At 35.2% G+C, this 19,996-nt stretch overlaps 1 protein-coding gene across 7 annotated transcripts in view; it reads right to left on the bottom strand.

Annotated features, from left to right (window-relative positions):
* The window catches only part of EPHA7 (EPH receptor A7), a 165,522-nt gene that overhangs the window by 56,381 nt on the left and 89,145 nt on the right, over window positions 1-19,996 (bottom strand). The gene's annotated exons all lie outside the window — the stretch shown is intronic.

The raw sequence follows: 19,996 nt of genomic DNA, 5'->3' as shown, positions 1-19,996 counted from the left end.
CAATTCACCATTAAATATAATTCTCCTTATCTGGACTCAGATTTCACACACCAGTGTGTAATACCTCCCTGGACTGATCCCATCTAGTTTTTCACAGACATATTAAAATGCAAATCCAGTGTCTTTAAGGTCCTTTGAGTTAGTGGAGCAGGAGATCCTGCTGGACATCCAGATCCCAAGTAAGCAAGGATTAGGTGTCCCTTTAAGCTACATTGTTTCTACAGGTGTGTCCTAAGATGGCACTTGACAGGTAGGACTGATTCTCATTCTACCTCTTTCATAAGGTTTGTGTTTTTTTATAATTTCATTATCATTATTAAATTTTAAGTCATTCATCTAATATTTGTTTTCTCTGATTGAAATACAGAGATGTTAATTTCTGGTATTTGTCTCAATTTATTACCCACAGCTGGGAACTTGCCTTCCTAATTTAAACCTCTGAGTCTATTTAGTAAATGCCTAAAAACTTTCAGAATAAGAAATCTAATCAAGGAAAGGGGCTGCCCTAAAAGACCTACAGAGAAGCATCCTCTCTGGTACAGCTCCGGCACCCAGCTAGGGAGGCTGGACTGCCCTCTGAGGGATGGTGGAAACATCTGCCACTCTTCAAGAAGTAAATGAGGCATATCCTGTAAAGAGTCTGACTTACTCAGTTTAAAATTTGTGTCGATATGCAACACACAACCAAGTTTGGCAGACGGAGTCTACCACCTACCCACCTTTCTGCTGCAGTCATTAGCTTTTCTCCAGAGTGCCTAGAAACCATTCTCACCCTCTAGATACAAACAGACTTTTGAGTTTTTGCAAGCAATATCCATAAGATTGTATTCTATGAAACACACGTTGAAAAAATACCCAATAAATTAGGATTGTGACTAACACAGATTTGTGAGGTTTAACATGTGAACAGCTGGCCAGCTGACCTAGAGCACAACAGCCATATATATATGTCTTAAGTGACTCAGCATGGCCTGAAATTACAGTATCACTCCAAATTCTGTTTGAACTCTACGCTTCGCTATACAGCCAGGCCACCCACCCAGATTACATACTCTAGAGTTACCTATGTACTTCTCCCCTTTTCAACTCTGTGGTAAACTGCTTGCCAAAGAATTTAAAAGAAAAAAAGAGATAATAATTTTTTTTAAATACTTAGAATTTATTTTTATATTTGCATTTTATTAATATATATATTTAATATCACGGTAGGTCTCAAACTACCCCACTCCCCCGCCACTGCCCCCCCTCCCCAAAAAAAAACCAAAGTGGGAAAGAAATTCCAAATCTGCAACACTTTTGAAGAAGATGGATTAGATTATTGTGAAATTATCCCATTTGATCCTTTGCTTAAGTTTTCATACTAGTCCATGGCTCAGGACATATGGTTCAAGAAGGGAATATGGTACCAAGAAGGGAAAGGGAAAGGGAAAGGGAAAGGGAAAGGGAAAGGGAAAGGGAAAGGGAAAGGGAAAGGGAAAGGGAAAGGGAAAGGGAAAGGGAAAGGGAAAGGTTGTGGCTTTTTAAATCAGTACATTCTTTCTGAAAATTCAGATGCCTTCATCTCTTTCATTAAATTTAACGTGAGGAAAGCAAAATCTGGAAAAAAATTTGGCCCAGTCCAGACTGTGTAACAGTAGGTGAGGTGCCATGACTGGTCTCAACTACTGGCTCAGAAGTTCCAGAAGGTCAGGAATGCAAGCAGCTGGCTAGAGTTTAAAGGAAGCTTAACTGTTGAGGGAGAAAGCCATTTTAATGACTTACCAGAGGCTTACAGAAGGCTAAGCTGTCTGAATAGATACAAACAATGACAATAAAAACGTTAGACAAAAGAAATTCTCCTTTCCTATAGAATATCAATGTTTATCAGAGCAGCTTTATCTTGTTCTTAACAAGTTGAATCATGCAAAAACAAGATCAATAAGGCAGGATGCCTTTAAAGCTCCACTGTTGCATAATGAAAATTACTTTGAAGAGCTGGCTGTGTGTTCATGGAGAGTTAGCAAACTGTCCCTGCAGGCGCTGGTGACATTAGGCAGCTCAAAATACAGTATTTCACTTGAAGCACATCTGACTCATTCTATTGGCATAAACATCACATGTTTAGCATTAACTGCTTTTACAACCAGCTTTATAAATATAGTTTGCTTCCCTTTCCAACGGCTGTCTTCTCCTTTCTTTTGTTGCAAATATTTTTGCTTGTTACTTTTGCCTCTGACAGTTTGACAGTTATTACCTCAAGACATTGCAGGTGTTCTTTAGTTCTTTCCAACGAATAATCTAGGTACCCAAAGCCTTCAGAACATTAACTGGTGACTAATTTTTAATGGTATACCTAAAAGAATAAAGCTTAAAGGCATAAAATACAAATAAATACCAAAGGATGACAATAGTACCTCATGTTTTTTTTAAAATCCAGTGGTATTATTTTATGGCGCAGTGAAGATCTAACCACTAGCACTTTATAATATGGCACTGTAACACTCAGGTTATAACAAATGGAACACACTACACTCTTAATTAGGCTATTAATCAGCAGAGTGAAAGGTGGATCGACACTGTTGCCATTTCCTCAAGATACAGATTTCCAGATTGTCACTGGTTATCCAGAGAGTGGCAGTTTTGCTGGAATGCTGGTTTTCCTTAAACAGCATCCATTGCCCCAGTCATTCTGGGACTGAAAGTAAATCTCCCTTATTTCCTTTGTTTCCACAGCAAAGTCCCTTTGCCAGGAATCAGGATGTTGGAAGACAATCCAGAAATGTCCCCCAGCCTGTGTCAGCTTTTCCTAGACAGAGCCACAGGCTTCTCTGAATATAAGCTGATATGGGCAAAACTGTTTCTCCTCCCAGAATATAGCAGACAAGAGGAGAAAGGTCAACCTTCCTTCTATATATATGTTATCCTATTATTTCCTTCTTATAAATCAGTATGCTGAGACTGATTTGAACTTTTTTTCCTCTACATAATTCCTATCTTCCTTACACATTCTCATTTTGTTTGTATTGAGATGTAAGACCAAAGTCCTTCTTAACTCAACTATGATTTATGTTGTTTCATGTATTTAAATGCACTCAGAGTTTTCAAATGAAGTTGTGATGTTTAAATAACAAAATGGTAAGGTCTAATGAAGACTTGAAGCATCTCTACTGTAGAAGAACCAAAGAGAAAGGAAAAGACGAGCTTCTTAAATATAGAAAAATAGAGATATTGTAAGGAAGGCATCCAGTCATCAAAGGATGGATAAGAGAGGTGACTCAAATTTACATATAGTTTAGAGCAACCTCAGGAAGTTCTACTTCTAGGTCTCCTCTAGTATTATTACAGAAAATCTTAACGGTAATTTAACTGAAACTTACATAACTTAAACTTTTACTTAAAACAGGAAATCTCACTACAGCAGACAGTGATGTTTGCTGTGGTGTTTGCCCATGGCAGATGAAGAGGAGGATTAAAAGTTACATATGTAAATCAGGGATGTACTAGCGTTGAGTGGTTTGTTTAAGAGACAATTATGTTTGAACAGAGATTGTTAAAATTGGGCTCTTTTGTATATCCTACAATTATCTTCTATCCTTTAAATTGGAAATGGCAAATTCTCTTCAAAATAATAAACAGGATATGGTATACCCCTTTCCATCCCTCTTTGTTTTGGAACATTGTTTTGGAACAATGATCTAAATCGAGCCAGTAGAAAGAATCCATACTACTAGCCTGCATCTCCCAAGGGACTGGAAGAGATGTAATGCAGTGGGTACCACTTGAGAAAGAGGCCCCAAGAGTAAAATGCTGCTAAGGGCTGGAAAAACAAATTATGTCTTTGCATCATTGGAATCATCCAGCCTTGTGTTAGATCACAGATATAATTAAAAAAAAAATATGTGAGCAGAATAAAGAAGCAATCTTAATGAAATTAATTTTTGTCTTCTTTCTTCCTGACTCTTTTGTCACAGTATTCAAACACAGTTTTCTTCTAAATAAAATTAATGTGGTTTTTTAAATTCTCAAAAGATTTGTTTTTACAAGGTAGCTATTTTGAAATAGCAGTCTTAAAAATGGTTTATTTAATGCACTTTATAAAACTACTTCTCTGTTAGACATGTACTTTTATGTACTAACTTAGTGCTTCCATCTTTCTTTTTAACTTTCTAAGTTTATTTTACTACTTGCATTTTTTACAGCTTTGAGAAAAACAATGCTACCTGTGTACATCAGGATACGGCTCTTTAACTCAAAGTCTCTGCACAATGAAGGCTGCACTATGATCTTTCAGTCAAGATGTATCACCTGGCACTTTTTTCTTTGGATGGTTTATGCATCTTCTGGTCTACCTGATCCATTGGAGCATCAGCTGTGAATAGACACTAATCCACCTGCTTTGTTTTCACTGCTCACAAGTTAAGTCTGCTCACCAGAAACAATCAATACTACAAATGACTTGTGCATTAATGACATAAAATAAACAAAAAAAGTGTTAAACTGATGAACCTCTAATTATCACATCTTTATTGTGGCATTGTCCGCGTATTTATAAATGCTGTTGGATTTTTGTTTTGCCAGGACATTGATTCTTCCCAATTAATGAATCTTTGTGTCCTGAAAGAATACTATTCTTTCTTGTGCCAGATACAGATCTCTGATTACACAGAGATGTTCTTGGGAAAACACTGTAATTTTTCATTTTAATGTTATTTTATTTGTGAGAAACAGCAAACTGAATTTGCTTGGAAAATTATCATGCCCAAACCAGCCAACAATAAATATAACAAAATAAAAAACCAAACAAAATCCACCAAAGCAGTGCTGATAATAAAAGAAATCACATCATGTTTCCCTGATTAAAAATAAATAAATAAATAAAGGTAGTATGCTCATGCAAAGGCAATCCTGAGTTTTGCAAGACAGGTTTTATAGCAACCAGGTGCTACCATAGCAAGTACTGATTTATTTTTAATAGGTTCTCTCATTTCACTTGAAACATGTATTGCTTATTAGCATTTACTTAACCATTGGGGAAATACCATTTTTAAAGCATGTTGATTTAAAAGTACAGAAAATAAGGAATTCCATTACTAACAGACATACAACTGCCTTAGGTGTTAGAAATTTTCATCTAAAATGAAAATTTCTTAAATACCTTAAGCATCAGTATCTGGCCCAGTGACTGGAAGGTATATGGATGCCTCATGCTCTAATGGTGATTTCAGACCAGAAAACCCAGGTTCACCATCATGCCTTTGGCACTAAGTGGCACACCAAAGTTAAAATCTCCAAGACTCAGAGCAAAGTCACCTTTTGATTTAACATCCCTATGTCTTGCTGCTGGATTCATGAGAGTCTTAAAAAAAAACCCCAACTTTATCATTAAAATACAGTCTTCTGTGTAGGTGCTAAACCTGATAAGGATTAAAATTAGGCCTGAGTCCTTATCTAGACAGTGTATGTGACTGAACTTACAAGGATATATTGTCCCAGGGGAGTCTGGAAAAACAGTTTTTTTGTCAAAATATGATCTACTGTGCAAATACAATCTCAGTTGGCCAAAGCTTGCCCAAAAGGTCAGCAAAGCTAGAACATAGCATGAAAAAACACTAAACAGCCTAACAAAATTATATTTCAACTGAAAATAACAACCCTTACTACCTCATTATTTTTTAAAATTTTCTTCCTCCTTTGTTCTTACTTGTGGAAATGGTGGCATCACTTTCTAAAGCAAGGTGAGAGGAGAATTCAGGGTACTCAGTTCACAGTGACATTCCTGCTTTAAAAGCTGCATTTGTTAAATCTAAACATCAATCTAGTGATCTATGCTAACCAAATGTATGAAAACAAAATCATGTGCTCACTGCATCTCTCTTTCAAACAGGGTTTCCCTGTGTATATCTAGGACTTGGTCACAGCTCAAGAAGAAAAATTCCTGCCACTCAAAGGAAGTTGTCTCAGAAATGCCATTCAAACATTTGCTGCTTGTACCACTTTAGATTACACAGTGCTCAATATTAAACATTCAGCTTTTACTTAATGATTACACCAATGTATTCTTCCTCTTTCTTTGTGCAGGTTAAAGTCAATTTATAGAAAAGTCACTACAAGTCCTGCATTGCAATAAAAAAAATTAGGACATATTTTTGCAACTACTAGTACTGTCTGTGAGAACTACTCTGGAAAATACTGAGTATAAGGTGCTGGAGTATCTCAGGAATGAGTGAGGGCGTGGGCGAGATTCCCTGATAGTTCTGTATCACAGATGTGTATGAAATACCTTCCCTTAACTATGGTCATTACAACCCTTCTTATTCACCAAAAATGAATTTTGCTCTTAAGATCTGGCCACCTGAGAAGAGGCTTTCAAAGGCAGAAGAAAAAGCAGGTGCCATAATTTTATTTTAAGAATGATGGCTTAAGGGATACTTTTAGTGCTACTCTTTTAATTTTTTTTTTTATTTTTAAAATATAGACATTTCCATGGGGATATAAAGTTAGTTTTTTAGCTGAAATGAATCAGTAGACTGCCAGAGAATGTTATAATTTAACTTCTATTTATGTATTACATATGTAAATTGTTTTGGTTTTGTGCATAGTGAAAAAAAGTAAATTCACTGTTATTCAACCTAACAATTATGACCAAATTTAAATTCACATGTTCTGATATTACACATATGATTTTTCTTCATTACAACAGGATATTTTTATTTGGTTGGGTTTTTTTTTTGTTTTTGTTTTTTTTTTTTTTCCCTTCAGTGTGTTTCTGTTATGAACAGAGTGTTATAGCTTATACCTATCTAGAAATAACTTAGTGTTTGGTTCATAAGACACATACCTGTGACACAGGAACACATTGAAACATTAGGGTATTCATTGACAAGAATATTCTGCACTAATGTAAGTCACATAGTTCATAATACTAAGATTAAAAAATGAGCACTTTAGAAAATGATTATACAGCAATGATTATCTATTCTAATATATAGTATTGTCTCGATGTAATATAACTCGTAATATATCATACATATAGATGTAATGAATAATAAATCTTTAGAATAGAGGAATTAATAACATAGTTACAAATACTTTGATAAAAATATCTGTTAGATCTAATTAGATAAATAATGTTTTATTTACTTATTTATTTGGATTTAGCTCCCCCACCAAAATAACACCAAGCACAAATACAAACAAAAGCCCCAGTAAGATTCAATATTTTGTAATATCTGAATTCAGCAAAGTTCTCATTGTCAAAAGAATCTTCCCTGGTAATTATTTATATTCTTTTAATATTAAAACAATTTATAATATTAGAACCTTCTTTCAAAAAACCTACAACAATCAACAATGACTAGCACAATTATTCATTTTAAAAAGCACAAATATATTTTTTTCTGGGCTTTACTGTGAGTTTTTTTAACCTGAAGTCTGGTTAAATGTGTATTTCATCAGTCTTTAGGAGAAGTGGTATTTTAAATACTCTGGAACACAAACTTTTCCTAGTCGCAAAGTTTGCAGACTCTCACTAACTTCTGACTTAATGCAAACTTCCACTAACTTTTGACTTAATTTCCTAACCTGAAGTTCAAAAGCTATGCAATATTCTTTCTGTCATGTCTAATAAAAAAAAAAAAAAGTCCATGTCAGAGAGTTTGGAAAGAAGACATGGGAAATGTGTGTCAAACCAGCAGATAAAGATTTTCATCTAAAATGGTGGAAAGAAATTTGAGGAATCTGCATTGTTATCTAGACAGAACCATTGTAAATTGGCATAATAAATGAGCATGTCTTAATTACTCAGGAAGTTCCTGAAATTAGAATTATAAAGCTGTCCTTCAGAGTAAGGACTTTTGTCTATTCCACCACGCAGACCGTTGGAAGGAGGTAAACAGGACATTAGCATTTCACCTTGTCCTTGGCATAGCATGCCATTGTTACTTCGAGTAAAAAGCTTTTATGGTTAGACAATGCATTTTTATATGTGGATCTAATGACTAATGTAGTCAGCCTGAAGTCTGATGGGAGCTGTTTAATGCTATTGCAAAAGAAATGAAAAATAGCAGGAAAAAAACCCCCAAAAACAACAAACCAACCCTGATAATGACACTGTCTTTCAGCTAGTTTGGTAGCAGAGTTTATACAGCTCTGTAGATGAGAGGTAATTTTAAGTATACTTAAAAAAAAAAGGCAAAAAGAACAGTGATTTCATGGAATTAATAAGACATATTCATAGCAGAAAAGTAAGTGAATTATGTCTATTTTCCCCTGCTTTACACATAATTCACTGCCATCCTCTTCCTTTATCAGAAATACCTGCAAGAAACAAGATAGGGTACCTCTATTTCTATCTTGGTTAGCAGGGCTCAGTCCTGCAGAAAAACCATAAAGTTGATTTGTGACATCACAAATAATATTCCGTGTAACAGTTCTTATCAGATTTTGGAGTAAAGAGTCTTTGAAAAATAAATCAGAAAAAGATGGGTCATCAGCAGAAAAAGCTTAAAAATATCTGGAAAAATACAAAAATGGAGCATCAAATGGGATCAAGAATTATTTAAAGCTAGTTTTAGTAAAGGCCTGTTTTCCCAAACTGTGTACCACAAATATGCAATGAGAATACATATTCCATTTCTCTGAATATTTATAATGCAGTGGCTGAATCCTCTTTCTTATTCCACCATTAATAATCAATAATGCTAGTGGTATATCCAGACAGCAATAATACCAGTAGGGCATGATAATGGCAATAGTGAAGGAATAAATCTTTTAATATTACAGTAATGATTGTTTCCAGTGGCTCCTAAAGTGTGTTTAATATTATATAAAAATATAAAGAGAATGGTAACATATGTGCAAAATTTAAAACTTTCCATTATCCTATATTTTCCAGAATTCATCAAAATGAATGTTTATGAGCATCTCCATAACACTCAATAAGGCATAAGTCCACAAAAGGTGCATTCAAAATGTGTACTGTTCAAAGATGGCCAATTATGCCACATCAAAAAGGAATTTCTTAAAAAAAATTAAAAAGGCAAAATAATAATCAATAATTGCTATTTCCTTGCCAGAATTTCAACTGAGTTATTTTGCTGCAAGTGTGGCTCAAATAAATATGCCTGTATAAATAAGTCATAAAATCCCCCACATTCCACCCTTTCTCTTCTCACTTAACATGAAATACGAGTATTTTATTTCAAAAGCCTAGTATTCTTTTTTCACAAGCTACTAAGAAGAAAAACCACAAAAACCCATCAGTCTGAAAAATTTTAGCCAAAAATTAAGAGCTTGGTTTTATCTGTAACCACATTTAGGCTAGGATTATCACAAAAGTAAATATGTTTAAAGAAGCTTTGACTTCATACAACCAGTTTTATTAGGAGATGTTTAGCATTGATCCTGCAGCAATGAATAGTTTAAACTTTTGCCATTTGAGGACTATACATGTCTATGGTCATAGCTTATTGTAAATACAGTACTGAGGTACAGGAAGAAAACTTTTCTTCTTAGTACAGAGAACATAGAAAAACAAAGCCAAGCAAAACATTACCATAACTTATTTAAACAGAAATATTAAGAATAGGTGGCAATTTTCATAAACCATATCTAGTTATACTTGACAATGAGTCAAGTGTATGCAAAATTACACAAAACCATGTAAATCTGAAGTAAAAGGGATAGCGTTTGTTAGCTAATGAGCTTTACTTTTTAATCTGCAGAGCTGTTGAAAGGAGAGGCATTTCATAGCAAAGAAAAGTCCACCATATGGTGCAAGGAAAGATGCATAATAATTAACCCTTAACAAGGGAAGCACTGCATGCAATCAGCTTATGAATTCTCTCCACATTAGCTAGATTTCAAATGGTGACATAGTTTTAAACAAAGAGAAATCTGGAGGCTCCCCAGCAGCCCTCCTCAGGAGCGCTGTGGCTCAGATATGTCTCCATGCATCAACAGCTCACTCTCTCATTCCAGACTTTAAGGCTGGGGCGAAATATTTTGATTTTTATACATCCAAGACTTCTGCGTAAATATTTTTTCTTGATTCTGTAGCACAGATGGGTGAAAAAGAGGAGCACAGCGTAGAAGTAGAACTCTTAATGGGCCTTTTGGAGCATGCTGCAGCTCAGTGATCTGATTGCATCCACGTGCAAACAGAGGGGCAGGAACAGGAGCCCAGATCCTGGGCTGCCAATGGGCCACACGTTCTTCTGCTAACGCTCTTACTGAGGATCTGTACCCTTAAAGCAATATACAGTTGTTTGCATGGGAACACAGAGGATTAAATGATAGCTCTACTCCTTGTCTCAGGATGACATCTAATGTAAAGCACAAATGAGGGGGGAAAAAACCCTGAAGAGCTTTTCACAATACACATTAAGTATTGCATCCTCACTTCACTCAAACCCTTCAAGTATGATGAATTATCAGGATTTCTCTGAGCTTTCAATATTGCAAGCAAGACCCTAAGAGTAGGAAATTCATATGTGCCAAGGTATCAAAATTAAAACAACTGCAGTAACATTAGATGTTTAAACTTTATTAAATTTTTCTAGGCATGTCTGGATTGTAAGTGCAAATAAAATGTCATGCTAGTCAGCTCTACCAAACACTGTAAAATTATTGCTATTAAGAGATACGCATAGTTTCTTACTAGTTTTCTAGTGCCTACAATCAGGGATATGCTTTCAGGTTTATGTACTTTGACAGATGGGAAGGATAAAACTTCTTTTTTTTTTTTAAGAGGATAAAAATTCTTTGTATTCATATGAAAATGTTGAAAACCTGTTTGCAGCTCTTAAATTTCAGCATATTTCCTTATGAAAATTGAAGAGGATTTGGGGGGAGAAGAAGGATCTCATTTCAGACAGCATAAACAGACGAAGTGCGAGAGAAGCTTTCTAAAGATATTTTTTAAAAGAGACAAAAAACCAGGATTGAAGCACAATGAAAGTTGAAGGGATGCAAGCATACAATATATTCTTTATCTTCCATGAAATGGTCACTGTTTTGAAGCCTTTGAGGCTTAATCACTAACGAGTGATGTGCCATATGATAACTCAAAGCTCCATCTCAGGATCTACCCACACCAAACCTTTATTACTCCTGGAAATGACAACCTATTTCTCAATGGCTCACTGAACTGAACTCACATACACTCTGCTTTGGCAAGTGGGAAGCTTTGTATAAACCCAAAGACAGAGCTATCCAAGCACTGCCCTTCATTAGCAGAGAGCTTTAGAAAGAAAAATGTGACTTCCATTACCCCTTCAAACTAAATCAGAATTAATCTAGTTTGTTTTGAAGCTGAAGAGGAAAAAACCAAACACATATGAGGGGAAAAAGGAAGTGAAAAGGGGCAATGGAGGATATGAAAGAGATGAAAGAGAGAGGTGGAATCAACAAACTTATAGCTGTGAAATCCTGGCCTGCAGATTAACATAGCCCAATCTGCAATAAATTCAGGATATGATTTGCTCCAGCCTCAACAACTAAATCAATCTGAATGCTATTTTATAAAATTTTCAGTCATTTTTTAATAAGATGAGCTTCTGGCAAGATCCTTTCCCTCACTGCCTCCTGGAAGAGATTACATTTTAAAAATCTTTAATTTCTGAAAGTCTTCAATATGCTAAAGTATGGGCTGCTCCAAAAAGCAGCTTTAGCTCTGTATTTCAACAAATGAATTGAGACTGAATACACAAAGAGGAAGATGATTTACACCTACTGTCTCTCACAGATTAGTGTGGGGAAAAAACGACCAAACCACTCTTTTTCTACATAAGCCTTCTTACTTTGCTGAAAGGCTGATTCTAACACAAACTATAGAGAGATTGTTGAATCAATGTTTTTTTTACTCATGCTTCCAGGAATGGGTGATACTTTAAAGCCAAATTCACTCTGATACAACTGGGTCATACTAGATTAGATTCTGAGCTACCCTGAATCAATCATTTACCTGAAATGAGTCACAAAGACACAGAAAGGATTTTCTGCTTTTGATTTTTTTCCTTGTAATTTTCTTCCTGAAAGATAGCACTAAGGGAAAATAAATCATATATTTAGAATTTATGCCATTCTAAACAAATAATTTCATTTTCTGATTCTGAAATTTTTTATATGATGCAAGAAAATGGCGAAGTAAACATATTTTTAATCTCCTAGTAAATATGTTCAGCTCTGTAAATTTTGAAAACCTGTGCTTAAACTTTCAGTCAAGTGAAGTCAATGATGTTCAAGAATATTATGACTTGTGGTTACTTATTTTGTTAAAAATGATTGTTTTGTGGGATCAAGTCCAAATTAATTAATCCATCTATAGCCACCTGCCTGCTTTAAATAATCTAAACTAGTACATTCCCATACTCTATTCAAGAAGAACACGAATTAGATATATTTGCCCTCTATATTTGAAACATCGCAGGCAAAAGATGAAAAACTCCATGTAACTATGTGTAATATACATTAGGCAAACTTTGCTCAGGGAAACACTAAGCAAAGTTACTCTGGGTTTACACATGGATGCCAGTGCACTTGGTGGAAAGATCTCTGCCAAGCATTTCTAGATTCTGCTGCATTCTTCCTTTCAGAGTCCACTTCTTGCAGTTTGCTTCATGTCTCATCAATCTCATTCATGCCACAGAGGGAAGAGTATAGAGGGAATCCATCTAGAAATTAATACACCTGTTGCACACTAACTTCAAGGTGAATTTTATTACACTTTGTCCTTCCTTAGCTTTCCTTTTCAAGCCTCTGGCTTTGGACAGAAAAAGAGTGAAACCTTGAAGGCATCTGCTTTTGTATGTTTACATACAAATTCTTAGGAAGAAAGGATTAGGCCAAAGCAGAAATCCTACAAACATGGTTATTAACTTTTCATTAAATAGTTTCACATTTAAAAATCCCACCTAAAAAAAATGAGATACTATGTGTAACTTTTTATATGGCCTGGGCATACTGCTCTTCTTTTGGCAAGATCTATTCTGTAGACAAAAGCAGTCAATCCTACAAGACTTATATATATCATCAAGGATTCACAGATAAGAAACACATTAATCCATCTCAGGTCCTAGTATCTGTCTGAGGTCTAAGATGCTTCAAATTATATAGATCAAGTTAGTGGACTGTTCTTTTTTTTCAATTGACTTTTAAATTATTAGGAAGACTTAATCTCTACATGTTCTCAAGGTGTCTCAATATATTTAAAGACACAAAATAGCCACCATCAGAAAACAAAAATCTAAAACTGGTGCTATATTAATGACACTTATAATGAGTTTTTTCAATGTAAATCAAACCTGTCTGGATTCCATTCAGTTGGATTTACACTAATAAAGCTTCTTTTGTAATAGCCACAAAGGGATACATAATGGTACATATATGCTTATCAGCAAAATGTTAGTTATAGGAACAGATCCACACCATGAAAATCTTATGGGTTAGTGCTTTAACTTAAGCAAAACGTTGGGATTCCTGGTTCACAGTCCAGGAATGTGTAGACAAATGCTCTTCTTTATCTCCTTTTCCTTTACTACACAGACTTTTTTGGTGTGAAACTGCATCAAGCACAATACTTTAAGAAAATGTGCAATGCATTGTCTAAGTTCTCACAACAAACTCACAGAGGATATTGTTGTCCACAAAAATCGGATTCATTACCCAGTGTGCAACAAGCGAAAAATTAGACACTCAAGAGAAACATTGATTATTTCAGAGTTGCACAAGCCTGGCTGCTCGGTGGTATTCCCCAAATCAAGCAGACCCACTATCAAAACTTTCCACTACTCATAACTTCAGCAAACAAAGGAATTAGTGTTCACTGGCTACAAGTTACATAGTTTTCTTAATAATTAGTATTCTATCTTCTATTGGTTAATGATTCTTTAATTTCTCATGCTAATTAGTCCACATGCTGAGTCTTTCTCTCCTTTTGAGACAGTGGGTTTCTTGGGTCAGTAGTCCATGACTCAGTGGTCACAATCTCCCCCTGCCAGAATTACTTTTTACCCAGTTGGAGCTGATTCCAGCACAGTTGCTGAGTTGGCCTTGTTAGTTTCTTCCTTATCTTAGGAGTTCTGCCAAATGTCCTTGTGGCCTGTAAATTCTGCATTCTTTGTGTCTACTATCAGTGGGCATCCTTCTTCCCAAGTTTTTTTAACCTCCCCCTAGGTCTGAGATCACTGAACATATCAAACCCTAAACCTTAACAAGGCAATTCTACCAACAAGTAATTAGTTTTTCTAACACCTGGACATCACTTACAGCTTGTTAGCTGGTATTTAACAGATTAAATCTCCCTTCTTCTTGATTAGTATTGAAAGTATACAAGGATCAATCACTAAAGAACATCTTTCTTAAGAAAATTTTATATATTCCACATTTTGGAACAATATGGCTGATATGTGTGAGGGTTTTAGCTTATTTTAAGCTCTAATCAAACATGCAGGAGCTGACTTCTCTGCTATGATGCAGCGGGTAGGTTCCAGCAGCAGGACAGGAAGCCTCCAACAAGATATGCAACTTAGTCCTGAAACCCTAACAAGGCCTCCATGATTGTTACTGCCAGTAATATTTCAAGACTAATTCAACAGTTATAATATTGTACGCAGATAGTTTTATTAAGTCAATGCTATGGATTTTTATAATGTGAAATTGCCCTTCTGCAGTCATCATCTTACAGATTTTTTATTCTGAATATCTTGACCAAAAGTCATAACTGATATTCAGACTCAGAAGGGAGTAGGTACAGACACTGGAACATTCCTGAAGCAGCAGGCTATCATTCTATTAATTCATTATATGTGCCATATAAGAAGAGCTTGTCTAGAGATAACAGGGCTACCACCCCTGAGAACTGCTTGACTGAATTCATCGAAAGATTCAGACCAATCTTTAAATTCTCTCATCCTTCTTCTTGAGGGGAATAAAAGATATTCAAGAAGGAATTCAATTGTTGAGATCCTTTCTTCTGTGCTTTTCAAAAGAAAAAGCTCAACTATTAAAATACCAGTTTGCTCCTCACAAGATGAGTCTTCAGTTGTTTGCACACAGAAGAGATGAGTCATAAGCTGAACTAGCTAAACACTTACACATATTTGGTTATTTACCTCTAATTAACTGTTCTTCATCCCTCCTCCTCAATGTCCCCAGAATATTATGAAGAATGAAAAAAAATTTGCTAAAGTTCTCTTGATTATCATTCCCTCCTTAGTTTCAGGAAAAAGAGATTGGTCATAGCTGCAATATCCTCGACAAAATTTCTGCATTATAAGAAGTGTAAATGGGACAAAGAAGGGACACAGACACATTTTAAAACTTCTTACTACTGAATAGGGAAAGTGACAATCATATATCAGCTCCTTGTGGCACTCCATGAAATGTACAACTTATTTGCAGCTGAAACTGCATGCTCCTTGTCTTCCTCCATCCGCCAAGCTTTTACATTCAGCCTCCCTTCTCATTATGCAAGCCCAGACACTATACCAAACCCAAAACTGTTAAAAATTTCTACACTATTAGTTCAAAAAGCTGCATACAATGCAAACATTTTAAGAGGCAATCATGTTGCTCCATCCCTTAAATTGCTGTATATGTATAGGAAGAATGGATGGTTCCGTATCAGAAAAATTACGTTGTTACTATGACTGGAACCTTCTGATATCTGAGCATGATGTTCTCAGGATGTTATTTGGAATGAAGTTATTTTGCTGTGATGGCCAATAAAAATTATCTGTCTCCCAGCTGCTGCTGCTACAAGACTTTAACACCCAGGCACTTTGAGTTTCTCTACCCTCTCTTTCACTTCTTGAGAAACTGTCTTTTAGATCAGTGTTCAAAAAGAAGCTTCAGAAACTTCCCTTGCAACTATGTAATTTCTATGGGGTGAGTATTTAACTTTTTGACAGAAAGCATGAATTTACCTTCCTTGCTATCAAGTTCACATAGCCTGACCAATAACATGATTATCGATCTCTGCTTAGTTCTTATTCGTAAGCTATTTCCTTTGAAATGCTGAAAATCTGACTTAAAATAGATTTATTTTGCTCTTCTTTTTTATTTTGTTTGGTTTTAGTCCTCTGAAATCCAGGGAATATTGACATTTCTGAACACAATGGATAAACATTTTAAGAAATGCCACTGCCATTAAATGACATCTTGATTCACATATTCTGATTTGGGAAGTTCTTCATCTCTAATGGAACAGGCTAAAATAATCTGAAGATATGTCTGCTTGGCTGACACACTTTCTAGATACTTCCTCCATTTGGTAAAACATTGTTTAATTTCTGAAATTTCTTGGAATCAGTATATAAATCCTGACAAGTCATCATACTTCTATGACTGGAAAGAGATATGTGTGTCAGAAAATTTAATTCTCTGTTAACATTGCAGACAACATTATGTGGTCAGGATACAGAGATCAAAAATACTGTGGGGTTGCTGCTATTTTGGCTGGAAGATTGTTCTAGAATAAGATGCATGCATTTTTAACTTAAGGACCATTTCCTATCTATCTGCCTTTCTCTTGCTAAACAAACTAGATACTTTAATTTCTTCTCACTTAGGGGAGGCAAAATGCATACATCTAACTGTGCTAGAGTGTTTGGGAGGAGTCACTGAACAATCTTGGAGGTAGGAGAGAAATTTGAGTGGGAGAGAACTGTTGCCTAGGAAGCCTGATGCCAAGAGTGCCGTGGTGAAGGGGTAGGAGGTAGAAGTGACAATAGGAGGGGAAGGAAGTGGAGGAAGCAGTATAACGCAAACTTCTGTCCCTCTCTCTCCTTACTAGACTCAAACCCCTGTGCTATGTGATAAAACCCAAACAGAAGTGTTCTCATAAGGCTGCTTTCTGGACAGCACACTGATAGATGCAGTTCTGCTGAAAAGAAGTTTAGAGTAGTACATCACAAAGAAGTGAATTAGGTCTCACTCCCTTTGTCTTCTTACTGCTTTGGATTATTGCAGCCCAGCCTTTTCCAATGGTGCAGAGAGGTGGAATATATCCAGGCAAGTTATGATTCCCTTTTTCTGCACAGCCTGCCAGCTGCAGAGCAGAAATGCCAGGATACTCCTGAAGTTCGTTCAAGCCCTGAGAGCTCCCCTTGGAGAATCTGACCTATGAGAAGAACTAACATCTGCCAACATCAATGCAGTGATAGAGGGGAGAATTCTGCTTTGGCTTTGCATGTAATGTTTTCCCTCTGGTTTTGACCTGGTCTTGGCTGCCACATGACTCTTTATGCAATTTTTGAAGGATAAAATATATAGACTATTTAAACAGGTGGCAAAAAGAGAGAGGAAAAAAATTAGAAGGGAAAATAGGAATTGAGATGGAGGGAATTTTGCTGAAAGATAATGTATGGCATTTCCAAGTGTCTATCCAAAATATGAACCACATAGCAGCCAGATTGTCTTCTATTTCTAATACCTAATAACGTGAATGCAGTCTATGTGTGTAGCTTAACCAGACCATTTTATAAGAAAAAATAATTACATTATAAATTACCAAAAAAGCTCACATCAAGTAATCAGTCTTCTTAAATGATTAAGGAACAAAACTTGGAGTTGAGATGCTTGGATTCTTTACTACACTCTGCCAATGACTTCCTTTCATATCTTCAGCAACACTTGATATCTCTCCATCAGAAGTTTCCAGTGCAACACTGGATAATAATTCTTATCCTTATTTGTGATGGACATAAAGATTGGAAAATAATCAGTACATCACACTTTCCTAGAGATTTTCCTATACTTAGGACATGAACCCTACAAGGCATATCTCTGTGAAAACATAATGTAATAACTGCATTAAACAAAAAGGTCATTGACTGACCCTGCTGTATGTATTTAATAAGAACATTTCTGAAAGACAAGACCATTATGACTATTTGTATTTAGCAACAGTGTGTGAGGCAGTGAGATCTTCCTTGCTTCTTTACACCCACTAGCAATTTTTCTTCTCCCAAAGATGACAACCATGAAAAATACTTGCTTTGTTAAACAAGGCATCTTCCTTATTTAAGTATTTTTAAAATTTTATTATTATTATTATTATTATTACTTTGCCTTTAGAAAAATGCATTAGCTATAGGTTCTACTATGACTAGTAGAGAGTAATAACATAAATCTGAAAACATGACATTTATTAAGTTCATTATATCTTTACAGACTGATTTTCTAATTGCAGCAGCACACAGGAGCAGCGGGTTTTAGAATCTGAAAATGAATGAATCCATCAAGCCACAAGTGGTAGGTTGTGAAAAGGATGTTTAGTACTATAAAAAAAATCTTTGGTTATCAAAACAAAGCTAATTATGCTAATCAGGGTGAAGATGAAACTTCCTTCAATTTTGTCCTAACTTACTCAAACTATTAAGTTTTTATTCTATGTAAATAGCTATACTTTACAACTGAGTGTGCTGACATATACAAGAAAAATAAACACAGCAAAGGCTTTCAATTTTTAAGTTATTTATGCCTATTTCCTCTTCAAAATACATAAAAAGAGATAAACAAGTTGATTTGATTTGGCAAGCAGAGAGAAAGATGAAAAATGAAAAAAAACCCTCTTATCTACAAAGTGGTAATATGAAAGATCAACTATATATTTACTAAAACCATCCATGAGTTTGGCTTCCTGAAACACAAGGAAACACACAGCCTTGACTTTTTAAGCGAGTCAAAATGTGAAGGCAGCAGTACATAGCAAGTCTAAATCAGCACCCTATCTCCTGCTTTCAAACAAAGTACATTCAAACTCTTGTTGCCTTGAAGAAAGCAAACAATAAGGAGACGATCATGCCTCAGGGGTCAAGCAACAGGAGAGAAATGTGCCATTTCTGTTTCAGTTACATGTTCAAATATACATTAAGACTCTTATGCAGCAGACTGGTTTACTTTATCCACTGACAACTATTGTTTTTTGCCAGGTATAGCCCATTGTTGTAGCATTAATGTTCCCATACCAAAGGTAAGTCAAATGTATCAGGATATGTTTGGAAAATTAAAATAAACTAGTGTCTTTGCTAGGGCTACAACACCCTGTCCAATATTATTCCTTATGTAAAGCACTTTCTTGCTCGGAACATATCCATACTAATTTCCTTATGGATTGCTGTATTAAATTTTAATTTTCAGCTCCTAATGGTAACAAATAGATTATGCAAGGACTTTTATTCTTTCTCTGTTTATAGCAGCTGAACCGTCATCCAATATTTCTGCCTCTTTATAGAACACAGTTTAAATATGACCATTTTCCTAATTCAGATAATTCCTATTGTCTCTGTTATCAACTATTTTGGAATACACTTCTGATTTCAATATCTTTCTGAAAAGTCTAAATCCTTCTGGCACACTTTATAGAAAAACTTGTGTGAAGAAAGATATGGTGTGAAGCCACATATATATACTTTCTTATCTATTTATACTTTAATATTCACCACCAGTTGTTGGTAAAAACTGTACCTGGATTTAGCACAAAGTCCACCTGCTAAATTTTAGTTTTACGTATGCCATGAAAAAAAATAAATGCAGCTGAGATCAGACAATTCCCTCCTTTTCACACCTGCTCTAAAAAACTACTCCTTTATTAAATGCTGGGTTTCACTAGAAATTAAGACACAGTGTGGTTTTAATATCATGACATTTTAGTATAATTGTTTATTAATTTTAGAGAAAATTTATGTATGTATGTTATAATTTTTTCCACTGCAAAAGGAGCTCTAAAAGATGAGCTTTATATATCTTTGCTATACCCTGGAGAAGAACAGTTATATTAGCTTTTTTAAAAGGAGTGCAGCCATTAGTGTACAAAGCATTTTTGTCAAAGTTCATTGCACAAAGTAAGAACATATCCTCTAAATTTTTATTCTAATTAGATGTCATGGAATATAATTTTCATAATTAGGTGATAAAATGGCTACATGTTCTTCAAAAATCAACATAGAGCTCAAATTGAAAAATAATAAAAATAAAAAAAGGTGGCATATAATTTCATTTATCAGATTTATCTATA

Source organism: Vidua chalybeata, chromosome 3 (assembly GCF_026979565.1).
Source record: "Vidua chalybeata isolate OUT-0048 chromosome 3, bVidCha1 merged haplotype, whole genome shotgun sequence".
NCBI classification, from domain to species: Eukaryota; Metazoa; Chordata; class Aves; order Passeriformes; family Viduidae; genus Vidua; species Vidua chalybeata.
Note: the sequence above shows the minus strand (reverse complement) of the source record. Positions and strands in the feature narration are given on the sequence as shown.